The sequence below is a fragment of the Myripristis murdjan genome, chromosome 18 (genome assembly GCF_902150065.1).
Source record: "Myripristis murdjan chromosome 18, fMyrMur1.1, whole genome shotgun sequence".
Lineage (NCBI taxonomy): Eukaryota > Metazoa > Chordata > Actinopteri > Holocentriformes > Holocentridae > Myripristis > Myripristis murdjan.
In genome coordinates this window covers 20,609,465-20,629,034 of record NC_043997.1, presented here as the reverse complement: position 1 = coordinate 20,629,034, position 19,570 = coordinate 20,609,465, and the positions used below count along the sequence as shown (strand labels likewise).

The following is a 19,570-nucleotide window of genomic DNA, read 5'->3' as shown; positions in this document are numbered from 1 at the left end:
CTCCTCCCTGGCAGGCAGGGTTTAAGGGGATGACTTATAAACCAGTAGACTGGGTAACGTATTCACTCAGCCTCCGACCGGCCACACCATCAGAGCCCGGACAAAGTCCAACACCGAGAGAGAAGAGGCAGATTGGTTCATCCCTCTCTCCCACTCTCCATATATTTTCATATTGCACAATCACCTCATTCCTCTGTCCTCATGCCTCGTCTTTCTCCTCTTTCAGTCCCACAGTCCCTTCACCTATTGTTTGTCCTTTCCAGCTACTCATCCACTCTTTATTGCAGCGTCTGTTTGTCTGTTTGTCTTAGCCTCATTTTGTGAAGCAATTACTGGGTCTTCTGTTATCTGGAGTTTATTCAAAAGGTGTAATATCTAACCCCAGTGTCTTTGCTGGCTGATTTCACCGGGTGTATACGGTTGTAGAAGAAGAAAACATTGCTTTGTAAGAGTCACTGCAGGCTCTGATGGCTCTAATGTAGTCGACTTCAGCGGTCAGATATTTGACATTTGCCCTCCACATGTGTCAAACCAACAAGAGACGGCAGGGTTTCTCCTGCTGGGCTTCTTTTCCAGGCAGTTTTTGATTGGCAGTTCTCTCACTTTTTGTTGACATCAGCTTTAACAAAAGCTTTTAAAAGATTTTTTTTTTTTTTTTTTTTAGCTTGGATTTTGTTCCCAAGTGAAAAACACTGAGGCCTATTAAGGGTGTGTGTGTGTGTGGCTGCAGCAGCCTTGTTTTGAGTGGTAATTTCACTGGTGACTTTTTAATCACATCAGTTTTAACAGCATGTGCTATGTTGTGATATGTTGTTACACTGCCTGTGGAACAATTATCATGTTTTTGCTTTGATTTTGGTCCTGCTTGAACACTGACACATAACGAGTGTGGAGAGAAGTGTGTGTATCTGCCTCCTTTAGCCTCCTGACAATTAACTAATTGAATGATGTGAATTATATTTCAACTGATCTGCTGGAGCCAAATGGTTAGTTGTTCTTAAGAGAGCAATAACGCTCGCGGTTTGATTTGAAGAACAGAGGAATGTTGAGTTCAGAGAGGTGTCTGTCTGTGTGCACATTCATATGTGTGTGTGTATGTGTGTGTATGCTCTTGTATATGTGCATGACTGTTTGTGCACATCCATTAGCAGCCTCAAAGTGCAGCAAGTGAAGAGACAATAACATCGTGTCAGAGAACCATCATGGTGAGAATCTTTACACTCCATCTCAGACAGAGAAGCAGGGATTAAAAAGGCTTGTTTTTACAGGTGGAAATTGCTGCACCATTCAACAACCCTGACAGCTCACCCCCCTCTCTTTCTCTTTCTCTCTCTCTCTCTCTCTCTCTCTCTCTCTCTCTCCCTTCCATCCATTTTTTATTTGCTCCAATAAATACATCTGCCTCCCTCTGTCTGTCTCTGTTCCTTGGCTCATCCCATCAATCACTGACTGAGAAGAAATGGGAGAGAGAGCTGCAGATGTGTCCACACACACACACACACACACACACACACATGCACACTCACACACACATGCACACACACTGGCGGAGTGACCTATAATGACCAGAGAAGATGCAAGTGAACAATGGAAAATTCCAGTTTGACCTGTGACTGCCTTGGTTTTGTTAAGACAGTTAGTAGACACACACACACACACCCACACACACACACACACAGTAATGTCACAGAATATTAAAGCTGCACATTGTTTTACAGCCCACTACAGCCATTGTCATTCCTACCAACATGTGATGCTCAATATTTATGAGCTATGAATAATATTTTTTCAGTGCTCCAGTTTGTGTGTGTGTGTGTGTGTGTGTGTGTCTGTGCGTCTGTGTGTGCCTGCGATTTACCCTACAGCAATATTTTGCTTTGTCCTCAGTGGCAGGTATTCAAGACACATTCTAAAACAGAACAAAGGTCACTGAATGCATAAAGACGACACAGTAAACTTGCTCTCGGGGGGTTACGACATACAGTATGTGCTTGTGAGCGCTAATGTGTTACTAGTGTCTTGTGTGGTAAGTGAATATAGATCCCGCGGATAGCCATGGCAATCTTTATTCTGAGAAAAGTAGAGCATCCGCATGAAACACACAATCCAAATAAACTGTTTTTGGCTTATGCAGGGTGTAAGGGAACACATTAATTTAAAGGAATAGTAAACTAAAATGTGTATTTTTTTATTATTTAAATGGTTCAATGGTGTCATCATTGTGCAACAAGTAGCTGAGCTGGGGACCCAAACACTAGAGACAAGGCAGACTTGCAGAGTTGAATATATTTAATATAATTCAGCAGGTTTACATCAGTGAGTCAACAGGATGGCTTAAACTAACAGAGGCTGGTAAACACAGTCTTCTTCTTCTTCTTTTTAATGGCGAAGTGCAACCAGGCGGAGCTTTATCGCCACCGACTGTCGTGTTACATTTGTCCTTGTTATGTTTTGTAGATAGGTGAAGTCATGCTTTAAAACGGTACCTCCAGAGCTATTTCCGAGGATTGTTTTAAGGCCCGTGTGTTTAATCCCTTTATGTTCCAGTTCACTCCTTAATAAAGCTTGCATTTGCATATTTATGACAAAAAAGAAAGACATGATCCACAGTCTCCATTTGATCGCAGACATTACACGTGCCACTTGTTTCCCAATGAGGTGAAGAGATGAATTATGTGTCCCAGGCTAATCCCACTAATCAAGCACTCTTTTTTCCTACTTTTCCCCAGTGATCTTCCCTTTCCAACTTCTTGCTGGATCTGATACAAACGCCTTCCATTATATCCTTATCCCATAACCTCTGCCACCACACTCTGATTTTGCTCGATATAAAAGCTTTGGTTTCGACCTTACTTACTGGTGTTGCCAACTCTACTTGATTTGCTTTTAAAACAGTTTTGGCAAGAAGTTCCACTGCTTCACTCCCCTAACGCCTACGTAAAGTGGTACCCATAAAAATTGTACATCAGTTCCTAGCCCAATAATTCTATATAGAGATTACAGAGTATGTATGTCTGCATGTTGAGGAGGTATGTTTGACACTATCCAGGGCTGCACTTGAGTGTGAACACAGTATTATTCACAAAGGTTGATTTCCTCTATCTGTAAAGGTAAAAATGGCATCATTTCACCTGCATACTGATCTATGCTCTGGCAAACACAAAAAACCCACAAAGAAACTAAACCCTTACAAACTGAACTGACTGGCAAACTAGATACACCTGGAGGAGGGGAGGGACACAAGACTGGAGGGAGCAGATGATTGGCTGAAGCAACACACCAAGGACGGGCCACACAAGGGCAGGGCTGGTGGAACAACGCAGGGCAGGTGTGGGGATGAACAGGCTGATAAGACTTTGAGAGAACATAGGGACAAAATGAGCACAGAAAGCTAGATAGAAGATAAAAGAGACACTAGTTAAACAAGAGTCGAAAGGAAACATAGGAGTCCAACAAATACAGATTCATGAGATGTGTACACGGTGAGGAGTCCTTTCTAAACAGAGAGAGGCCGTAGGTTGTTTCCTCCTCACTCAAATGAACAGTTTTGCTGGAGATTAAATTAGATTATAATTAGCTATCATATGGGGAACACCCACCCAGCCCTGTCGGGTTGTGATACTGTAGATCAGTGGTTCTCGACTCCAGAAAAATGTGGAATAATTTATTTCACTTTTATTTCAATGACTAGAAGTTAGGCCAATCAGAGAATGTATAAGAATGACTATTAAGTTCATAGGTTTCACACTTAACTGTTAATCTGTCAATTTGCAGTATAGACAGTTATGGAATAACTAAATCTTATTGTATTGTAATCCCTGACCTGCCAGTCTACCTTATTCTGCCCTGTTTCAACATATTTATACTTAAAATTCTTAAAATAAGTGAAATTGCATCAGAAAAAAGTTCAGTTATCTCATCCCACTGGAAGATTTTTTCACTTGTTTCAAGAAAAAAAAAAAAACAATTTTAACACTAAATATTAGGCTAAATGACTCATCAAGAGATATTTTTTTTGCAGTGCTTGCATAAGAGGATTGATTGATTGTGCTGTGCTCACTCACATCAAATTACACACCATAAATCAAACTGCTTGGTTTTAATGTAAGTGAAAGCTCTCTGGTTGGGTAAAGAGGTGTTTTCTGCTTGGCAATGGAGGTGAAAAGGAGCAGGAAAGGAAAAGATGAAGACAGAGGACCATGTGGCCGACTAAGCACTGGAAACAAACCCTTGGCCGGAGAGGGATTACTGGAGTAACTGTGAATTTCTCTGAGAGGAAGTAACATTGATAAAAGCGTGAATACAAGGAAAGGAGAAAGGAGATCTCTCTCTGCCCTCAGGCTTGTATTTCTATCCCCTGGGAAGATTCCAGGAACCACAGATACTTAGCAGCCCTTTGGTCTAGAGAGGCTGACATTTCCATTGTAGGAAGTGACCTGATGCACCTATCCAAAGCAATGAGAATCAAAGTGCCATCATTCTGCAGATTATTCTGTGTGGGCTATGCCCATCCCTAATTTATACCAGTATGAGAAGAAATGGAGATGCTGGGGATTGAACCCAGGACCTTGTACATGCGAAGCACACGCTCTACCACTGAGCTACATCCCCTGATGGAGCACTGATGTAATCCCCACAATCTGACCAACACCAGATTAATATGTTTCTAAAGAGACAGACACATTTCATTACATTTATATCTTCGATGTCTCTTCAGAGCAGTAAATACACTGGATTAATCAGGTGTCATCAGACTCACTCATCAGCAGCTAATTATAAGTGACGTGATAGTTTGGATTATTACACATACAGTAGTTGCATTTGCTGATCCAGGTGAGTGCAATTAGGGCAGGGTACTAAACCAAGATACATTTATTTATTTATTTATTTATTTATGGCACCTACTGAACTGATTCAACACTATCGAGTATTGAAAAATGCCATCGTACCAAATGTTGTTTGGTGCCAAATTTCAGTACCCAAGGAGTAAATCTCATAAATGTCACTCAGCCAATAAACATGCAACATGCCTGTGCCAGGATCTAATAATGCTGGGGATTGGCTGTCTAATGTCATAGAGGCAAGCAGGAAAAACACTGTGTTACAGCCAGAAACATAATAAAATTGATTTTATAACAAGATTTTATAAAATTGGTATTGAAAAACTATTGTTCAGAACCCAGTATCAGAGTCAAAGTATTGGTACCTGCACCGGTACTGAAAATTTCAGAAGGATACCCAGCCTTAAGTGCAAAACATTGGTCAAGTTTGGTCTGTTAACTCCTTCCTTGTCACAAAAACAAGGTCTTCACTGGGAGCGCACTGCTCCAAAATGAATAAAGTAAAAAGGAAGAAAACAGAAAACAACACGATTTTGAGTGGCGACAAAAAATGGCGAACTAATTTCTGCAGTGGCACTGCAGTAGCACTGCACTGGGTGGCCATTGCAGGAGTATTGTATCACCACGCAGTCCTCTCCGGTCCCGTATTCAACATACAGGGTGATACAGTGGCAGTTCTAGGGCAGAAAGTAGTTCCACTGTTTTGGAAAGCATTGAAAGTGAAACCAAAACAAATGTGTATTGCTGTGCATCATTCAAAACCATTTTTCAGCTTTTGAGTGGAGTTCAAAACCATGTTGTTTTATTATCAAAATACACCTCATCCCTTTTGGGGCATTATACTCCTGGTAAAGCTCTATTTCTTGTGGCAGGGAAGGAGTTAACAGACCAAACTTGGTGGATGTATTGCGCTCATATATGGCAGGAGGTATGACTGTATGGTAAGAATCCAAACTTTAAATAGGCTCTGAACACCAGTTTGGTGAGGGCTCTTTAAGAAGTAATTTCTAATTTTGTATGTGTTCAAATGTGTGCTAATAGTTCTTAAAATAATACACCATAATTTTGCATGATATTCTACACACTGAGGGCTGGAAACTGAAATGGTGTGGAGGTGTATGGGCACTTGCCTTCAACTCTGTCTTCAGCAAAGGGGATATTTTCTGTGTTTTTCTCAAAGGCAACAAAGAAAAACAAATCAGTGTCCAAAAGGTAGAGCACGGTTTGACAGTAACTTTAAACCACAAGAAAATTTAGGAGATTTAAAGAAAACACTGCAGAATGTTCTGCAATGTTTTCTTTAAAACATGAAACAATTTCTGCTGTGTTTTCATTGTTATACAACAGAGACATTTTAAAGTTTTATATTAACAACAAATAGTGTTTTATGTACACAACAGAAAGGACTCAAAATGACTCAATTCACAAAGCACTCTAAACCCACTGAAATATCCAATTACTGAGTTGGCTGAAAATGTCCAATCACTAAAAGAAATGAGGCTTGTGGCCCTGAAAACATCACAAATGAGGTGCTGAAATTACAGCCATCTGGACTTCAAGATGGAATTTCCAAACTGTTCATCGTGGTTCTGCGCTTTGGAGTTTTCCCAGATGTCACAACTAATGGGCTTGTCACCCCTGCACCCACCTAACATTCACTAGCTGCATAAATATAGACTTGCTAAAAGTCTACAGACGTCTGACAGCTAGTATGATGATGATGATGATGATGATGATTAATAACAACACGGCACACACGGAACAGAGAAAACCGATGAAAAGGAGGGCATGAGAGTCTTTTATTGTTGTGCAGTGGAGAGAAGACAAGAGACGAGGAGAGCGGAATAAATAGGTTGTTTTCCATACAGGATGCACCATCTGCAGGACCTCATTCGGTGCAAATCATTCCTGCAACTTGATAACAAAAATGAACAATTATTTCCCTCTGTTTCCATGGAGATGAGCAGTTTTTCTTTGTTTTCTCTTTCTCCCTCTCCCTCTCTCTTCCTGTTGTGAAATGTGAGCTGCCACTCTCGTACACCAGGGTTGGGTGATTGCATGAATACTTTCGTGATTGCCAGCGTGCTGAATGCATTGCTGGTGGAAATTCACTCAACGGTTGTTCTGCCTTTGAAAATTGCACTGATATTTGTAAATTCAAAATTAAAAACCAGAGCCTTCCTGTTTTTGTTGCATTTGAGTGTCTCCATATTTGTGCTGCTGGATACCATGACCTTATTTTTGTTATGTCTCATTACACTTAATAAAGCATCCCTTCTCTGTGCATTCAGAAGCGATGTTTCAATTCAAGGCACCACGCCTACACTGCACACACACATGCATACACATTCACACAAAATTTTTTGACTGTTCTTGTGAGGACCTCTATTAATTAACCCCTTAAGCGACTTTATCATTACAAATGTATGCTGCTTTGTTCAAACCCACAGAACATTTTAAAATCTAGTTTATATCCAAAGTTTTCCAAAGATGCCAAATATGTGCAACTGCATCACAGGGAAATGTGTGTAAAATTACATCCAACCATCAAACAATGGCATCTTGGGTTTGAATTTTTCACTCAGTGTAGGTGTGATGTAGCCTCTGTCACGACCCGGCTCATGAGCCGTGACAAAAAGTGGAGGTACACAGTGTTTAACGTAAAGAATTAAAGATTTATTAATATAAATTAACCAAAACCATTTTAAAGTGATGAAGTGTGAGAATCTGTAATGTCAGTGTGTCTGCCGATGGATGTGTGAACAAATGGTGAGTGCGGGGTGTTGTGTGAGAAGAACAAAACCAAAACAGGCCAAAGCCAACCAAATGCAGAACGTGGTGCCATCAGGGTGGATAAGAGGGAGAATGAGGGAAGGAGAGGGGGCCTTTTAACCCCTGGGAGCCTGGCCAGGTGCTGCCAATTGGGAAGACTAGTCTCCACCCACCAGCAGCCTGCAACAGGGAGAAACACACAACAACAGACAGGGGGAAACACATAACCACGCCCAGCAGGCCCTGCTAGGCAGGAGGCCGTCACACCCCCCTCCATAAGAAAGGGGTTCCAACCCCGGAACCACAAATAATCAAAGTATCTCTAACCATTAAATAAGTTCTTGCAAGCTAGACATAAATTATCACATAAATATACATTTTTTTTTTTCCCAAACGAACTACTAACCTGACATTTTTCATCCGTGGGTGCAACTCAGCACTTGTACACACCCCTCCCCCTCAGCAACCTGGTACCAGTAAGAAGCAATTTAAGAAAGGGAAAGTTAAGCACAAGGAAAAGTTACACTGAGGACATGCAGGTTGTTACAGTTACTACGGTCCTACTGAGGAGCTCTGGACAGCGCGTCTGCCACCACGTTGTCAGAACCCTTGATGAACTTAATGTCTAGCCAGTAGGACTGCAGGAGTAAAGACCATCTTCTTAAACTCTGGTTTGGACATTGCAGAGAATTAAGGAAGGTTAAGGGATTGTGGTTGGTGTAAACAAGTACAACACCACATCCCACATAGACATCAAAATGTTTCAGGGCCCAAATGAGTGCAAGCGCTTCTTTCTCTACCGTGGAATAGTTTAACTGGTAGGAGTTGGATCTCTTTGAAAAGAAGCTCACGGGTTTCTCAAAACCAGCTTGCAAGAGGACTGCGCCCGCTCCCACGTGACTAGCGTCCACTTGGAGTGAGACCGGACGGTCAAACCGCGGGGCCGCCAAAACTGGAGCATTAGTCAAACGCGCTTTTACACGCTCAAAAGCCTGTTGGCAAACAGGGGACAACACAAAAGTTACTTTACCCTTCAGCAAATCAGTAAGTGGCGCTACCACTTCAGAAAAATTTCTGCAACAACTTCTGTCAGAATCAAGCCCAGGCAACCCATCCTCGACCTCTGCTGCCGCAGAGTGAGGAGCAGAAATCGTGCGCAGCGGGTAAGCAGCTGGGTATCTGGTGGACTGACGCCTCACTGTGAGAAGGTAAACTGCGCCAGGACGAGAGCGAGGGAGTGGACCCACACAATCAATTTGTACATGTTCAAAAGGCTGCGCTACAGCGGGAATTGGAAACAGAGGAGCAGGTGCTATACCCTGGTTGGGCTTACCAGTGAGTTGGCAGGTGTGACAAGTTTTAATATAAGCGGCAACATCCTTTTTCACACGCGGCCAAAAGAAATGCCGCAGCAACCGGTCGTAGGTTTTCCGGCAACCTGATCTCACAGAAATCCGTGAAATGAGCACGACCTCTTAACAACGCATTGCGTGCTCCTGGCACATAACCTGTTATAATTACGTCTGGCCACCACAGAAACAGCGTCCACTGAAAGTCAATTAGGATCCGTGTCGTATGGCCACCACGCAAACGCTGTCCACTGAAAGTCAATTTCACGTGGGTGGTAGTTCATAGATCCCGGAAGTGCAAATTTAATCAAAATAAAATAATAAAATAAAAAATAAAAAATCGCCAGTTTTCTAGACTAGACCTACCATATTGACCCGCATAAAAGACGACCCTGATATTAAGATGACCCCTCTTTTTCAAGACCATTTTTTGGAAAATAGGCTACTTTTTATATGGACAAAATCTTGTTTGAATAAAAAAGCCACCGGCCTGCATCAGGCGGGTCGGCCGCGGCACCGGCTGGTACCGCGCCCACCCGGTCAGGTCTGCGGGATCTGACAGGTGAGCGGTCAGTGCCGCGGTCGGCCCGCCTGGTGCCATGGCCGGTAGGAGTAGTATCTAACATGGAAGGGCGCAAGCCAGTAATTTCGCCTAGGGCGGCACATAGGCAGAACCGCCACTGTATAGTTTATAATGTCATCATTTTCATATTTTTCTAGTCCACAAAAATCACATTTTAAGCCATTTTGAAATCAATGAACGAAATTTTATTTTAATCTGAAAAACACCGGCGTTACCAAGGCAACGCGCTTCATGCTACCTGGTGACTCCCGGCTTCTCGGCTTCAAAGACGTCACGCCGTGGGTGGTGGTTCATAGATCCCGGAAGTGCAAATTTAATCGGTATTCTGAAAAAAAGGTCTGATTATTAGCCATAACGTTGTAACCACCCAAGGCAGACTTACCACGAGCTATGAGGATGTGTAACGATGGCATGTGTCCACAAGTCCCGTATAATATCAACTTTATTTTAAGAAAACACGTTTTATTTGCGATATCATATCACGGAGAAGCACTACATTACCCATAATCCTAGTGTTTATCAGCGACGTGTCTGAATCGACAGCTTTCATCAATAAAGTCAATAAAATCTAATAAAGTGCATGAAAGTTGATAATGTGCTGATATGTTACGCCATTGAACACAACCCTTTCAGTCAGCGAAACAGAGCGGGTGGACAAACCGTCGGAACACGTCAAAAATAGCACTAAAGATTTATATAGTCTATATATATATATTTTTTTTCATAACACATCTTTACTCGTGGTATAAACATAGGCTACATGTTAAGGTTATGCTTTTGCTGTTGAAAAACTACCGTATGTATAGTTTTTAAACCTAAATTCACAATGTTTATCCTAACCCGGAAGAGGGGTACCAGAACTACAATTCGTGCAGAGTTGCAACACACAGAGCTGTCCTGCGCCATAGCTTTTGTAGTTCTAACATGTTATGTCTATTATATGAAGTGGTGATCACTAATTTTGCAATCTTAATCAAAGTTTTTGGGTGTGGGAAGAACGCCTGAATGGTCAGATTTTAATTTTTTTTTTCTTAAGATAGTGAAATCATGTTTTTTCCATGTTTTGACACTAGTCGGTGGCGCCCCCTATTGGTTTGCCATCGGACATGATAGTAGAGGTCAAGAGCTTTCCAAAAATGTTGACCCCATGTCTGTGCCATTTTTTGTTGCTGCACTGTAAGCCTTTAAAAGTGTCTCAGGTGCAAGGTTCTAAGGGCACTTGTGGGGAGCAGGAACTGCCCACTGGTCTCACACTGAGATATGTTACTCCATAGGTCAAGACCTTTCAAACGATGTCTTCATTGTTGTTCTGTGACAAAGTTTGATTTTCATCATGCTCCAAGTCAAGGCTGTCTCAGGTATACATCTGCAGACCTCTTTTAGGGCCAAGCTTGATAAAATCAGTCAAACTTCTTTAAGGGGGTATGTAATGGCCAAATTTATTTAGAATATTGATGTTAGTCATATACACAGTCATACTTTTCAATTTGGACCATTTCAAAGCTTTTTTTCCCCATAAAATACTCAATGTTTCATATTTCAGATTTTCCCATTAACTTAATATGGCCACCTGAGACACTTTTAAAGGCTTACAGTGCAGCAACAAAAAATGGCACAGACATGGGGTCAACATTTTTGGAAAGCTCTTGACCTCTACTATCATGTCCGATGGCAAACCAATAGGGGGCGCCACCGACTAGTGTCAAAACATGGAAAAAACATGATTTCACTATCTTAAGAAAAAAAAATTAAAATCTGACCATTCAGGCGTTCTTCCCACACCCAAAAACTTTGATTAAGATTGCAAAATTAGTGATCACCACTTCATATAATAGACATAACATGTTAGAACTACAAAAGCTATGGCGCAGGACAGCTCTGTGTGTTGCAACTCTGCACGAATTGTAGTTCTGGTACCCCTCTTCCGGGTTAGGATAAACATTGTGAATTTAGGTTTAAAAACCATACATACGGTAGTTTTTCAACAGCAAAAGCATAACCTTAACATGTAGCCTATGTTTATACCACGAGTAAAGATGTGTTATGAAAAAAAATATATATATATAGACTATATAAATCTTTAGTGCTATTTTTGACGTGTTCCGACGGTTTGTCCACCCGCTCTGTTTCGCTGACTGAAAGGGTTGTGTTCAATGGCGTAACATATCAGCACATTATCAACTTTCATGCACTTTATTAGATTTTATTGACTTTATTGATGAAAGCTGTCGATTCAGACACGTCGCTGATAAACACTAGGATTATGGGTAATGTAGTGCTTCTCCGTGATATGATATCGCAAATAAAACGTGTTTTCTTAAAATAAAGTTGATATTATACGGGACTTGTGGACACATGCCATCGTTACACATCCTCATAGCTCGTGGTAAGTCTGCCTTGGGTGGTTACAACGTTATGGCTAATAATCAGACCTTTTTTTCAGAATACCGATTAAATTTGCACTTCCGGGATCTATGAACCACCACCCACGGCGTGACGTCTTTGAAGCCGAGAAGCCGGGAGTCACCAGGTAGCATGAAGCGCGTTGCCTTGGTAACGCCGGTGTTTTTCAGATTAAAATAAAATTTCGTTCATTGATTTCAAAATGGCTTAAAATGTGATTTTTGTGGACTAGAAAAATATGAAAATGATGACATTATAAACTATACAGTGGCGGTTCTGCCTATGTGCCGCCCTAGGCGAAATTACTGGCTTGCGCCCTTCCATGTTAGATACTACTCCTACCGGCCATAGCACCAGGCGGGCCGACCGCGGCACTGACCGCTCACCTGTCAGATCCCGCAGACCTGACCGGGTGGGCGCGGTACCAGCCGGTGCCGCGACCGACCCGCCTGATGCAGGCCGGTGGCTTTTTTATTCAAATAAGATTTTGTCCATATAAAAAGTAGCCTATTTTCCAAAAAATGGTCTTGAAAAAGAGGGGTCATCTTAAAATCAGGGTCGTCTTTTATGCGGGTCAATATGGTAGGCCTAGTCTAGAAAACTGGCGATTTTTTATTTTTTATTTTATTATTTTATTTTGATTAAATTTGCACTTCCGGGATCTATGAACTACCACCCACGTGAAATTGACTTTCAGTGGACAGCGTTTGCGTGGTGGCCATACGACACGGATCCTAATTGACTTTCAGTGGACGCTGTTTCTGTGGTGGCCAGACGTAATTATAACAGGTTATGTGCCAGGAGCACGCAATGCGTTGTTAAGAGGTCGTGCTCATTTCACGGATTTCTGTGAGATCAGGTTGTTTTCCGGACACCCCAGTGCCCAGCATCATCGTGGGCCAGCTTCAGCACAGACTCACGATACTTACGAGGCAACACAATCTGAATGATGGGGTCTCCAATGAAACTGTCACCGTGGGGCACCCACTTCCGGACCAACAATCCACCATGCATAAAATACCGTGAGTTATTTTTTACCTCCTCTGCAGGTAGCACTTGTTCAAACAACTCTCCCAGAGAGAGATCAGCTCGCTGCTCAGCCTTCAGGTCTTCCTGAGAGATCTCCAAAGGAACACCAGACAAAGACAATGCACACAACTCTGAGACATCAGCCTCCAACTTCTCAACACCAGACACATCTGAATGGCCACTCGTCATAGAGCGCGTTACCGCACAAGCAGTAAAAACGTCTGGGAAGTTCACTTCATTGTCATCAGGCTGCTTCCTCACCAGCGGAACAGATGACACCACCGGAGGCGGTTGCGGCGGAGCATCAGCCCACACACGATCTCCTGCCACACCATTCCCCAAAATCAGTGTGATGCCCTGGATAGGCAGCGCCGGACGCACCCCAACAGCCACCTGGCCCTCAAAGAGATCCGAATGCAGCATGACGTTATGCAGCGGCACCTGCAACACTTTCATGCCCATTCCCAAGACAGGAACGGAGCACCCAGTGTCGCTCTCTTCTGAGAATGGCAACACTGAGGCCTGGATGAAAGAATCAAAAGCGGCAGAATCCCGCAGGATTTTCACTGGCACTTTAACAGCACTACCTACCAAGGAAACAAAACCATCAGACACAAAAGGGAGGAACGAATCAAGTTCATCAGGTAAGGCTTTCGTTTGCTTCTCAGCACTTACCACATGCACAGCAGACAACGTAGGCTTAGACACAGCCACACAAGCACCCTTTGCCTGTCCCGCAGGACCAGTCTGTTTAGACTTGTTCTTAAGGGCAAAACAGTCTGCCTTCCAGTGCCCTTTTTTATGGCAAAAATTACAGACTTTATCAGAATTTCTCATGCCACGCTCTCTCATGTCAGGTCTACCTGTGTGGGCAGAAGAAAACGGGCCGCCTGCGTCAGCGTTCTCCACCAAACCAACACTGTGCGCGCGTAACTCCCTTGGATTACGCCTGTGAGTTAAAACGTAGTCGTCGGCTAGAGCAGCCGCTGCAGCAGCAGTTTTCACTTTCTGATCGCCGATGTACGTGGCAATACTCTCAGGGATTGAGTTCTTAAACTGCTCCAGCACAATTAAATCACACAGTTGGTCAAAGTTCTCTACCTTCAAAGCAGAACACCAGCGCGTAAAGTGCGCGGTCAGGTCACGTGCAAATTCCAAATGAGTCTGCTTATCTCCTTTTACCCACGTCCGAAAACGCTGGCGATAAGCTTCGGGAACAAGCTCGTAAGCTTTCAAGACAGCTGATTTTACAACAACATAGCTTTGACAGTCAACAGAAGACAACGAGGAGTAGGCCTCCTGCGCTCTCCCAGTCAATGCGCACTGAAGCATTAACGTGCGAGCCGACTCCGGCCACTTCAGCGTGTCCGCCACCCGCTCAAACAAAGTGAAAAACGTCTCCGGATCCTGGTCATTAAATTTCGGCAACAGACGCAAGTTACCCAAAATGTCAAAACCATTCTCCGGCCCAGAGCTTCTGGAGAAAGTCTCCCGCTCCACAATACTGTCAACAGGCAATTTTCCACATTTAATCAAGTCAAGCTTGTACTGTTCCAAATTCAGTTTTGACTGTTCAGACTGAAAGCATAGTTTTTCAACTGCCAGTTCTTTCTCAATTTCCGCCTTCTGCTTCAATCGATCGTGTTCCAATTGCAACGTGAGCATCTCCTTCTGTTGCTCAAATGTTAACCCACCGGCGGCAGCCGGTGGAGGCAAACGAGCGGTCTCAACCGGACTGGGAGGACCACTGGGAGGTTGCTCCTCACTTACGGCCAAAACCCCCGCATCAAACAAGGTTGCCCTCAAAATACATCTAATGTTGTCCTTTAACCTTTTGTCAGGCACATCCACCTCATAATGCTCAGCTATTTTTAACAGCTGATCTTTGGTGCATTTATCCAAAAACTCCTCCGATGGAGCTTTAACAAAATCTACAATCTCCGCCATTTTACACCAAACCAGAGAATTAAATCCAAACACCCTGCACAAACAAAGGAGGCAAAAGCAAGTGTCAGCACGGTGCCTACAACCACAAAGAGCGCACAATCCCCTCTATCTTACCTGCCTACTGTAAACTTACCTGGCTCCACTCATCCCTAGTCTTCATGCAGTCCCGCGGCGGGTACTTATGCACTAAATACCGCTGGCACGGAAAAGCGACCAATGAATGGCAACTCCCCCGAAACCACGGCCGTGCTCCCGAGCAATTGCTCCAACCACGTTCACTGCAACACTAGTGAAAACAATAAACTCGACGCACCCAAAGGGGTAACGCCGCTATACCTATCTAGGGGATTACACACCCGAAAAAAAAACCTTCAGCACCAGCCGACTCTCACTAATACCCCAGCACCATGCAAAACAACAAAAGCAACCAACTTTTAAACATTAAACAACTTACCAAACACTGTCTAACTCCAACAGAGTGCGTAAACAACCACTCAAGGTTTCCAAATTACGCTCTACAACAGCTGCGCTGTGGGAACCCCGATGACGTCAGCTCATTCACAACTTCGGAGCCCATTCACAAATCACTACTTACCGATCGCGTACCTGGCTGCGCACACCAGGACCAAAACCAGTAATCAGCGCACACTCGCAACAACAAACCAAGAGACATGCGTGATCTAATTCACAATTCAACCACATTACCAAAGTCTCTATACAAACCGGGAAAAGACGAGCCCCCAATTTGTCACGACCCGGCTCATGAGCCGTGACAAAAAGTGGAGGTACACAGTGTTTAACGTAAAGAATTAAAGATTTATTAATATAAATTAACCAAAACCATTTTAAAGTGATGAAGTGTGAGAATCTGTAATGTCAGTGTGTCTGCCGATGGATGTGTGAACAAATGGTGAGTGCGGGGTGTTGTGTGAGAAGAACAAAACCAAAACAGGCCAAAGCCAACCAAATGCAGAACGTGGTGCCATCAGGGTGGATAAGAGGGAGAATGAGGGAAGGAGAGGGGGCCTTTTAACCCCTGGGAGCCTGGCCAGGTGCTCCCAATTGGGAAGACTAGTCTCCACCCACCAGCAGCCTGCAACAGGGAGAAACACACAACAACAGACAGGGGGAAACACATAACCACGCCCAGCAGGCCCTGCTAGGCAGGAGGCCGTCACACCTCTCCCTGATTTGTCAAGCAGACTTTACTCTTGACTGCTACATACATAACCATAACTGTAATTTAAACATAAACCCAATTCATCCTAACTCACCTTAACCATGAACAAAAATGCTCCCACACTGAAGGTATTATATTATCTGTAAGTAGGGTGTTGTCCAGTCCATCATTGGCTTTCTGTGTTGTTCAAAATGATACATAAAGTGCATAAAGATATACAGATTCTGACTGATTGCTTCATGGAGGCAGAGGTTACCTGCACATGCCTAAACATGAGTAGGAAACTGCACTCTGTGGAAACAGAGCATGCAAAAACAAGTTTTCTTGTGGTTTTCTATTCTTATTTTGGCTATTTACTCATGTGGGTTATGCATCACCACCTCCTCTAACTGTTTCCTCTAGATTTAAGCGAAGCAGTTCATTATATTGAACCACATTATACTGAACTTTCTTCCTCTGCACCTCCTGATCGATTTATTACTGAGAAGGCAATTGGCGTTGGTGGTGATGGAAAAACCCACAAAACATTTGTATAATCGGTTGAGCAAATAGGGTGCACACAGGGGTAATCCAATGTGATCTTAATGCTCCTCCTAGTTGATTTTCATTTAGAACTGGACAAGACTGAAAAACCCTATAAATGTATAGCAGAGCAATTGCTACATGGGGCTGGGGTAGCAAAGTGACACAAAACAACGTATTGCTAACATTATTACTATCACTAAATAACACAGTAACCATATAATGTATATTATAATCATATAATATAATGGTCCTCTTAAGTATAAAAATATGAAAATACACAAAATCACACACACACACCAGCAGCTTAATTAGCAGTGACTGCTCAAGCATGTGTATCATTGCAAGCGGCTCGTCCTCTTCACAGTCTATTAGAGAAAGCATGGAAGATAAAGAGTGTGACAGAAAAGGAAGAAAGGGAGCAAAGGAGTGAACAGATGGAAGAATTGGTCATGCTGCTCCAATAGAGAGCCCTCTGGGTGACGACTGGAGCTCCATTCTCCTTCATGGCTTTTTCCTCCATTCCTGTAATTCACTCCCTCATTTTTTTCTTCCTCACGTCTCACTCTCACTCCATCCTGTTAACCTCCATCTTGCCATATTTGCTTGCGGCACCGAGTAAATATGCTGTGTCCAGCTCACCGTCCTTGCACTTAGAGTTCGCCTCAATTGAACTTGTGTGCTGGATGTTTTGATGAAACCCTCACACATTCAGTAGAAACAAGGGAAGCAGCTTGCCAGAGAGGGAAAGAAAGTAGGTTAGTATACTAACAAGTAGGTGGGTAGATTACTGAGGAGGAAGTGGATATACTTCAGTGTATACTTCACTATATGGCTGATAGCTGGGTATACTGGCAGGAAAAGAGGTGGGTACCTGTGTATACCCTCCACTACACTACTGGTCTGAAGGTATGTAGAGATCACAGTAGCTTATATACACTTGGGTTGAAACCAGTTGGTGCTTAACTTTGATATACCCTAACCAGTAAAGGCATTTTAACTTACATCCTTGGCTTGATGTGTGTGTGCCTGAATTAAGCCAAAGGGTTCCTCTTCTTTAGCCGATCATCTTATTAACTGCAACAGCACCATGCGTGGACCTGGAGTTTACTACCCAACAACTGTGAGCATCTGGTATTTTTTCCTTTTGCTTATATAAGCTCTTTCCTGGACAAATGCCTCGAACCAACTTGGTTCGAGGCATTTGTCCAGGAAGATTAGTGACCTTTGATGAGTGGTTATTATATGTTTGATGCTAAATTTAACTTAAAATAGGCCTTATACTAACAGGATAACAACCTGGCAATGGCTCTTCTTCCTGCTTCTTGAAAACTTGGTGTTCAACCTGGAAGCATCTGGTCAAGAGCTGAGCTGGGGGGCGCACCTATGTTCCCAGGGTCTTAAGTTCCCCACTTCAACTAATATACATCAACCCTAACCCTAACCCCGTGAATGCAGAGCAGGGGAATATCTTTTTAGGTTCACATTATGTGCTGTGAAGAGCTGGGGAACATAAGACGCTGGGAACACAGGGCACCTTTTTCACGTGCCATATAAATTTGGGGAACATAAGAACTTGGAAACATAAGACCCTGGAAACACAGAACCTTGGAAACACAGGACCTGGAAACATAAGACCTTGGAAACACAGGACCTTGGAAACACAGGACCTGGAAACATAAGAGCTTGGAAACACAGGACCTTGGAAACACAGGACCTTGGAAACACAGGTCCTTGGAAACATGAGACCTTGGAAACACAGGACCTTGGAAACATAAGACCTTGGAAACACAGGACCTGGAAACATAAGACCTTGGAAACACAGGACCTTGGAAACACAGGACCTTGGAAACACAGGACCTTGGAAACATAAGTCCTTGGAAACATAGGACCTTGGAAACATAAGACCTTGGAAACACAGGACCTTGGAAACATAAGTCCTTGGAAACATAGAACCTTGGAAACATAAGACCTTGGAAACACAGGACCTTGGAAACATAAGTCCTTGGAAACATAGAACCTTGGAAACACAGGGCCTTGGAAACATAACATTTTGGAAACATAGGACCTTGATAACATAGGACCGTGGAAACATAAGTCCTTGGAAACATAGGACCTTGGAAACACAGGACCTTGGAAACATAAGTCCTTGGAAACATAAGATCTTGGAAACATAGGACCTTGGAAACATAAGTCCTTGGAAACATAAGATCTTGGAAACATAGGACCTTGATAACATAGGACCGTGCAAACATAGACCCTTTTAAACATAGGACGCGGGGAATTTAGGACTCTTTGTCATGTTCCCATTACGATATAAAAAGGAAAGGGTTAATAGAGGAGTTAGCTATTATAAAGCCTAGCACTCTTGCTGCTAACTGAAAATGTGGTCTAGTCATACTAAGAAGATTGTAGGGCTTGTATTTATGGTTAGAGCAATATGGTATGAATGCTGTATAAAATTCTAAACTACATTTAAAGTGTATCCTCTTTGATGAACCACATAAACCTGCAACACAGTTTTGAACACTACTTTTTATCTAACAGGATATTGTTGACTGCAGCCACTCACTGTCAAAGAGCATTGTGGAGTTTTTTGTTTTGTTTTGTTTTGTTTTGTTTTGTTTTTTGTTTTTATCTCAGCATGGTGCTCCCTGAATGATATTTTTGGGTCTGTACCCATTAAAAAGCAGAAATAAATAGAATGTCCTGGCTGTTTTTTAAGCATACAGGAAGAAAAATGTTTGGCTCCTCTGTCATTTCAGATTCAGTGTTCTCCAGACAATCCTACTGATCAGTAGATATCTGTGGCTGGAGTCTTTGGAGGGCATCATGATCATTATTTCTTGTATTCACAACTCCAAACCAATTACCGTTACATTTTAGCTGTTCAAGTTGAGTCTTTTATGTTGAACAACTCAGCATATGTGCAACAATAGAATAC

At 42.9% G+C, this 19,570-nt stretch overlaps 1 non-coding gene across 1 annotated transcript; it reads right to left on the bottom strand.

The window, feature by feature from the left end:
- Positions 1-4,539: 4,539 nt before the first annotated feature.
- On the bottom strand, positions 4,540-4,611 carry trnaa-cgc (transfer RNA alanine (anticodon CGC)). The gene has a single exon. It is a non-coding gene; the product is annotated as a tRNA-Ala (tRNA).
- Positions 4,612-19,570: the final 14,959 nt, after the last annotated feature.